Genomic DNA, 8064 nt, shown 5'->3' with positions numbered 1-8064 from the left:
GTTGATAATGCTGTCACTATTAGACTAAAATTTTGTCTTTAATTAATTTTTTGCATCTAAAAAAATCACTTTAAGTAACCAATGTCAATTCAGATGCATTAGAAATTTTCTAAGGACAAAAAAAAATATTAATAATTACATGTATAGGAAAAAATTAACTTAGATCTTTAATTTAAATGCGGAAAATTTTTCAGGGCAAGTAAAAATTTTTTGCATTACATATCACTCCGAAATCATTCTGCTGAAAAAACTCTTAGTTCATTCCGTATGCAAAGTGATTTTTTTTAAAAACTCCAAAACTCCGGTTAAATAAAATCCATAATTCTGAATTTACTCCCGATTTGTTGCAGTATCTTAGTTCTCAACTTTTTCAATAAATTAAAAAAAAAAAGTCAAATAAAACAACAGTAGAAAATTTATATAAAAGTATGAATAAAATTAAATAAAAATAATAATAATATATAAGAGGTCTCTCAGTGAATTTTACTAACGCTTCAAGTATTCAGGATCGCGATGAAACTGTGAATGAAGGAAAAGCACGTGTGAATATATGTGTGGGTGTTTTCAGGTTGGTTACGTTTCTAAAGCTCTAAATGTCTTCATATATATATACATATATATATATATTTATAAAGACAAAGGTGGATGAGAGTATGCTTGATATGTTGAGCGTTAAAGCAAGACCTTACATCAAGACAACAATCTACTGAATACTATATACTACATACTAGACACCATAAACATAGATATATATGTATGTATATATATACTACATAGTAGATGCTGGTGTGCATAAAAATAAAGACAGAGATAGATGTATAGATTATAATTTATAGTCTAGTACTATTGTATTGTATATCAACTAGCGCGTGCGCGCTTTTCTCCCTTCTCCTTTATCTCTTCATTTCTTACTCTCTCGTCTCTCATCCTCATCTTCATCCTCGACTCTCTCTACTCTCACATCATGTGTATTTCGTTTTCGCTGACGTCCAAGTCACCATAGTCACTGTCCTACAACTCGTGTTTAGTTGCGAAAGCTCCACGACGTGGGTAGTATTTTTTTACTTTATCCTTTTTTTCACGTTATCAATTACGCGTACGCGTATTCAATTTAAAGAGCGGGAAACTTTTTTTATTTTTATTTTTAAATGAAAAATTTTTTTTAAAGTGCTGTCATTTTTTTTTTATGAAATTCAAGTGTTTTTATTTTTTTTTTTAATAAAAAAATTTTTGAAAAAATTATAAAATTTTAAATTAGTGAGAAAATTTGAAAATAAATTTTTTTAAATTGTGATATTAATTGTGTTGTGTCAAGTTTAAATATATATGATATATTTAACAAGTGGTTGAAAATTTTAAAAAAATTTTTAAATATTCAAAAATTAAAATGTTTAAAAAAAGTTATGAATTTAAAAATAATAATAAATGAGTATGAATTGAATTATTATTGCATTTATTTTTATGATTCTTTTTGTTTCATAAATATGAAAGCTCAAGGATATATCGAGAATATTATTTGTTTAATTCATGAGATTTATATTTATTATTATTATTTTTCTTTTTGCCATTTTATTGAATTTCTTCATTTTTTTTTTTTTTTTTTTAAATAAAAATTCAGTGAAATATCTATAGGGTAATAATGATGATGATAATAATAATAAAAAAGAAAATTTAATATTTATTTAGAACTCGATCATGTGATAGGAATTCATATACTCGTCAGTTATACCTTCGATTAAGAATTTTAATAACGTTCCATTCATCAGCTTCCCAATTGGAATTTTATTTCTAACCAAATGCTGTTCATGACAATCAAATTTTTTTATTTTTCTTTTAAATATTTTATTCGGCAGTTTTCAATCTACAAAATTTATTTCCATCAATATCATTTTTGTCTATTCTTAAAAAAAAGTTCAAATTTTTTTTTTATTAAATTTTTAGTCTGCTCTTTTTTTTTCTTTCAAAAATTATTAATTGAAAAATTAATTTTCTTTAATATAATTTAATAACAATAAAAAATTTTTTGTGACCTGTTCAAAAAATAATTAAAATATTTCAAATTTTTTAAATGAAAAAAAAAAATTTGAATTTTACCACTTTCGTTTCCTAAAAAAAAAAAAAAAAAAAAAAAAAAATTTATTGAACATTTAATCCCCGACAACAAATACTTAAAATATTTGTAAACAGATGCAAATGCGAAGCTTTAATCAACACCAGACTGTAGAATTTATTCAAAAATTTTTGTGGTTTATTTATTAAAGTATTTTTCTCTCGGGTACAATGCAAACAAGTATTTTTCTAAAGTATTTAAACGGATAATTTATATTAAGTTGTTAAATAAAAGTAGGTATTAGTACGAGTTTTATACTGGAGGTACATAAAATGAAAAACCGCGGAAGCTTTAATCGTAACATCCGAGAATTTACCGATACACATAACTATTTTATTTTAATTTACCTCTGTATATAATTTAAATGGGGCAGAGTTTACCTTATGCGCTGCTAAATAAATTTCAAATTTTATGAAAATTAGTTCTTTTTGAAAATATCTTTATTAGAAAATATCTTAGAAAATATAAAAAAAAAAAAAACAGTAAATAAATAGCTGATGATTAAAATATTTTATGGGCGCAAGGAATAAATTAAAAACAATTAGGAAAATAATTTTTATTCTGATATATATAAAAATATAAACGGGCGAAAATGGATTTTACATCAAATTTTTATTTTTAATTTCTTCAAATTTCCTTTTTTTGTTCGAAATTTTTATATTTGCAGGCCAATCTCGTTCGAAAACCCACTGTTATAAAACTTACCCTCATTTTGTTAAAAATTATCGCGGAGGTTTCCCCCACCAATTGCCTGATGTACATTTTGCATCTAGTCCTTGCTATAAAATTAATTTTAAATTCATACAAAATATTTGAAATTTCCTTTTATAAATCAAAACATCGATGGTGGGGGAACGGTATAATTATAAGAATTTCTTTGTCTACCGTCCTGATTAATATAACGAGATTCGACTGTACAAAGTAAATTTTAACTATCACGCAATGATAATAATAAATAAAAATTTTTATTGTGTCGAAAAATTCGAATAAAAAAACCATAACGACATTATTTGTCTATAAATCGTATGAAGTTAAGTTTACATTTGTTTTAGCGCCTCAGAACGAATGTGTGAATTTATATACATACATATAAATCTTGTGTTATCATAAGTATTTCAAAAAGTCTCTCGGAAATTTTCCCCACAAATCATAACAAATAACTAGGGAGTAAACAGTTTCGCTTTACCGTTTTTCCCGACCCAACTTAACGCAAGTTAACTTTTTCACGATGCTCTACAATTCACCTATAGTTTTTATCGTAACTTCACATGCACGTCATATCTAACACCGTATATTATTTTATCCATACATATATATATATATATATCACGTTACTAATTCCAAAAGGGCTTATTTTTTTATACGGCCTTTTTGCTTTAGAGAACTTCTCAATATGGCTTATATTTTTTTTTTATTACCAACCGTTTTAGGGACATTTTAAAGCTGAAAGCTGAAAAAAAATTTTTGAAAGCTAAAAGGGTATGGGGTAGAAGTACCATTTGTGGCCACTGCTCCCTTTTTGGACATTTAATATTTTGCTTTAATTAATTAAAAAGTATAAAATAAAAATTTCATTTTAATAGTGGGATAAAAGTATCTTTGAATATATTTTTAAAAATATCATTGTGTATTTTACAAATCATTTTATTTAAATTTTCGAGTGTCCAAAACTGGCCCGAGAGTGCCCAAAAACGGTACCTACCCAATAATGTAAATTAAGCGCCTTTTTGATTTTAAAAAGCTGAAGCCACAAAGGTATACAAAAATATAAGACCTTTTAGAATGTAACGCGATATATATGTGTATGTATGCATAAACGCCAAGTATATAAAAATATAAGTATATTGGTAGGTGCATTGATGAAAAAAGTGAGATTATACATAAATTATACGACTAATATGCTTATCTAAAATCATATACATATATATAAATGTATGTATACATATGCTCAGAATAGCCGAGTGATAGTATGAGTATGAGGTAGAAACCAACGCATAGAGAATGTAATTTGCGGTTTAACACGAGATTTACCTCTAAACAATCCACAATATGCTAAAGTAATAAACGATAATCATCTTCATTAATAATAAATTTATCTACTGTAACTTTATTATTGATTCATTAATTCTACTTTAATAAAATAAATTTTAAAATTATTTTTGCGGGAAAATATCTGCCAAGTCGCCAGAAGTTCGGTTTAATTTGCGAACAGATAATGTAAAAAAAAGGTTACCTTTTATAATAATGCCATTGAAAAGTTTATATTACTTTGAGCTTAAATTTTTTTTACATCCGTCCATTTGCATTTTATTGACAGATAAGAAAGAAATTACTTTAATTAAACTCCTGTGTCAACTAAAAAAAAATCGGTTCGCTCATAAATAGCTCATTTTACAGCTGGAACTTTCAGTTACCGCAGACGACGTCGATTTCACTCGACTTTTTTTTATCAATAGTAATCGTTAGGAAACATACTAAAAAAATTTATAGACTTTTACTGTTTTTTTTTTAATGTAACTAACTTTGTAGGATATCATTTGACAGTTTATTTTTTTTTTTAACAAAAAAAAAAAAAAAAAAAAAAAAAAAAAAAAAAAAACGACTGAAATGATAAAATGACTTTTATACTGAACAATATAATTTTATTCGGAGTTTAAATTTAAATAACTTATAAACAATTGAGTTTATGGAAAAATTAAATGAATCATTTTTTGTAGCAAATTTAATTTCCTATAAATTTGTTCCTTTACATTTTTATCGTAACTTCGATAGATAACTCAGAAATTCGATTTTCCATATCCAACTTACAACTGTCAAATTTTTAATTCCATTAATAAAGACTGGATTTTAAATTTTAAATTATGATCAAACTACTTGAAATACGTTAAATATATATCAATATAAATTTGTAGGAAATTAAATTGTCTAAAAAAAAGTTCTTAATGACTTTATCCCTAATTCAATAATTTACAACTTATTTAAATGTTAAGTCGAGTATAGAAAATTTATTATTTTTTTAAAAGTTTAGTCATAAATTACTTGAATTATTATTATTATTATGATAAGTATTTATTTTCAATGAAAGTTCGTATTAAAGTATTAGTAACAAAATAAAAATAAAACTCTCGTTAACAATGACTTGTTAACATTCAAATACTCCATCAGTTGTAAATATTTTATTTGTACTTGAATTCAATTGCTATGAAAGTAAAGTGTATTGCTATATATTAAAAAAAAAAAAAGTTTTAAGTAGCAATGAGAAAAAAGTAAATAATTTTTTTTCTCCTTCACTACTATATTTTTCGCTCGCTCTTATTCAGTCAATTTTACAGTTTATTTATTTATTTATTTTTTTTTTTATTAACTATCAACTTTCTTTTTCAACACTGGCTATTTTGCCTCTACTCGCAATACCTTGAGTATTTCACTATATTTTTTACTACACCCAGTAATTTTTTTTTCTCGTACCATTAAATTAAATTTTTCAGTATCGTAAAAAAAGAAAATTCTGAGTTTTTGTTAAAAGCAACTCGATAATAATTTTAAAAAATTAAAAATGTTTATTAAAAAAAAATATATAAAATGATTTCAATAAAAATGATTTCAACAATAGTGTGATAATAAATAAATAAATCATGAAAGATAAATATAAGGGTGAAAATAATAAAAGTGCATTAATATCGTTATTGTTTTGCGTAACATGTGTGTATATAGAGACGCGTGTTGTTTGTGAAGCTGTGATAATAACAGGAACTCAATTACCGCCAAAACATTGGTCTAGTACACGTGTTAATGCAGTGCCTAGTGATATTAATCGTCGTATTGTTAAAATAGGTGTTATAGCACCTGCGGATCCACACCATGAGCAAAGTTTACCTCGAATTTTACCAGCAGTCAGTCTGGCTGTTAAAGCTGTTAGTTCTAGCAATGGTCCACTTCCTGGTTGGACCATCACTGTTACTTACCGTGATTCCGAATGCTCAAGTACTTGGGGCTCTCTTGCTGCGTTCGATTTTTATACCAATCGCACTGCAGGTCATTCTATTGCTCTAGTTCTATTTCTCTAGTTATCTCAATCTTTAATCCATTTTCTGTAGAAAGAAAAAGGGGGAAAAATGGACGAAAAAATATTTCGTGAAATTTTTTTTTTACATCCATGGAAATGGAAAAATAAATATGTTTTTTTTCATACATAAAGATATTTACATATATGTTTTATATATGTCAATATATATTGACATGCCGGGGAAAAATGGGCCGACAAAAAAAATATATTTTTTTTTATTTCCTGAATATAAAAAAAAAAATTTTCTTTCTATATACATTACATATATATAAAATATGAATTATAAATATAAAAAATTAATTAAAAGAAAAAATTGCTGCCCTCTAACGAATAAAAATTTTCGATTTATTAAAATATAATTTTTGAGTTAATTTGAAATTTGAAATTTTTTTTTTTTTTTTTCTAAATGGACCATTTTACTTACGAGTCCATTTTACCCTCAATTTTTTTTCAAAGTTCGTTTTTTATTATGCGAGAAAATACTTTTAAGTAATAACTAAACAATTAAAATATTGAGATGTATGTTCAACTTTTTTTTATTTTAAATGATAATTAAAATTTTTATTCATCAAATTTTACTGAGGGTAATCGAAAATTTTTAAGTAACAATAAATTTAAATACTGGCATTTGAAATGTTAATTATTATTAGCATAATATGCTAATCATTTTACTAGATATTTTAATTTGATACTTGTATTAAATTAGTTCGACCAACTATACAAATTTGCGACCATAAATTTAGTAATTAACTTATGCTTTGAAAGCTGAATAATTTATTTAAGAGTTATAACATAAATTATAATTCATATCATATTCATATATAACATAATTGCAGTATTAAAAATAGATAAAATTTTTTTATTAACTACGAAATGTAAAATTGAAAAAATGGTGATAAAAAAAATAGATCCCCGTTAAAAATATAATTAAAAATATAGAGATCTAAATATTTAATGGGTTATTTTCATGGGAAGTAATGGTCATGGTTATTACTACCGATTATCTCTCGAAAAAAAAAACTGTAGAGGAGAAAATATAAGAGCTGATAGTAATTTTATAGAAACAAAAAAAAATAACTGGGATTTCCACATGACAAAAAAATAATTAAAAAAACTACTTTTCCAAAGATTTTCAATTAAATTTCAAAATAGATGAATTGAAAAAAATTTTTTCCCAAAATAATTCTCTTTAAATTTATTTTCAAAAATTTTTCGTTTTTTATTTTTCATTAAAAATTTTCGGAATCAAATTTTGCTCAGCTTTTTGCCTAAAATTTTTTCCTGTATACCAAAAAATTTTCTCTAATCAGCTCAAAAAAAAAAAAAAAAAAAAAAGTGTCACTAATTAACATTCCGTTGCTCGAGTAATTGACCTGTAAAATTTTGCAATTAATGTATTAAATTAAAAATTTGAAAATAGTCCTATTTCTTCCCATACATATGTATTAAATATTAATTTAATTATCGAGTAAATATTATGAAAATTAATTAATTAATTAATTAATTAATTAATAATGAATTAAAGAGAAATTGTATGAGATAAAGTATCTAAAAATAATGATATTGCATAATTAAAATATTAAAAAAGTAAATATGGAATAAAAAATAATAATTAAATATATTAATCATAATGTTTACTCTAGCGTGAAAGTAACCGTTCATAAGTCGTTGTTAAATGTCATCAATTAACTCCCAGAGAACCCTCTACTTGTACGTCTCTCTTGTCTACTCTACTCTAAATTACTGTTACCGCGGTTCGTTTGACGATGAACAGTTCACTAGTGTTGTATTTTTTCAAGATTAACATTGAGATCCATATATATATATATATATATATATATATATATATATATATTGGTTACAAGTGATGTCACTCGCAGCTGTGTCC

At 24.7% G+C, this 8064-nt stretch overlaps 1 protein-coding gene across 2 annotated transcripts in view; it reads left to right on the top strand.

Annotated features, from left to right (window-relative positions):
- The first annotated feature begins 993 nt into the window (after positions 1–993).
- Positions 994–8064, top strand: part of LOC103579546 (atrial natriuretic peptide receptor 1) — a 100218-nt gene continuing 93147 nt past the window's right edge. Inside the window, exon 1 of one of the 2 annotated variants that reach the window (XM_053739059.1) lies at positions 994–1050. The gene's annotated coding sequence lies outside the window, so the exon portion shown is untranslated. Of the gene's footprint in view, positions 1051–5804; positions 6146–8064 lie in introns of those variants that run through there. The other variant, XM_053739058.1, reaches the window with a different exon arrangement.

The sequence above is a fragment of the Microplitis demolitor genome, chromosome 5 (assembly GCF_026212275.2).
Source record: "Microplitis demolitor isolate Queensland-Clemson2020A chromosome 5, iyMicDemo2.1a, whole genome shotgun sequence".
Classification (NCBI taxonomy): domain Eukaryota; kingdom Metazoa; phylum Arthropoda; class Insecta; order Hymenoptera; family Braconidae; genus Microplitis; species Microplitis demolitor.
Note: the sequence above shows the minus strand (reverse complement) of the source record. Positions and strands in the feature narration are given on the sequence as shown.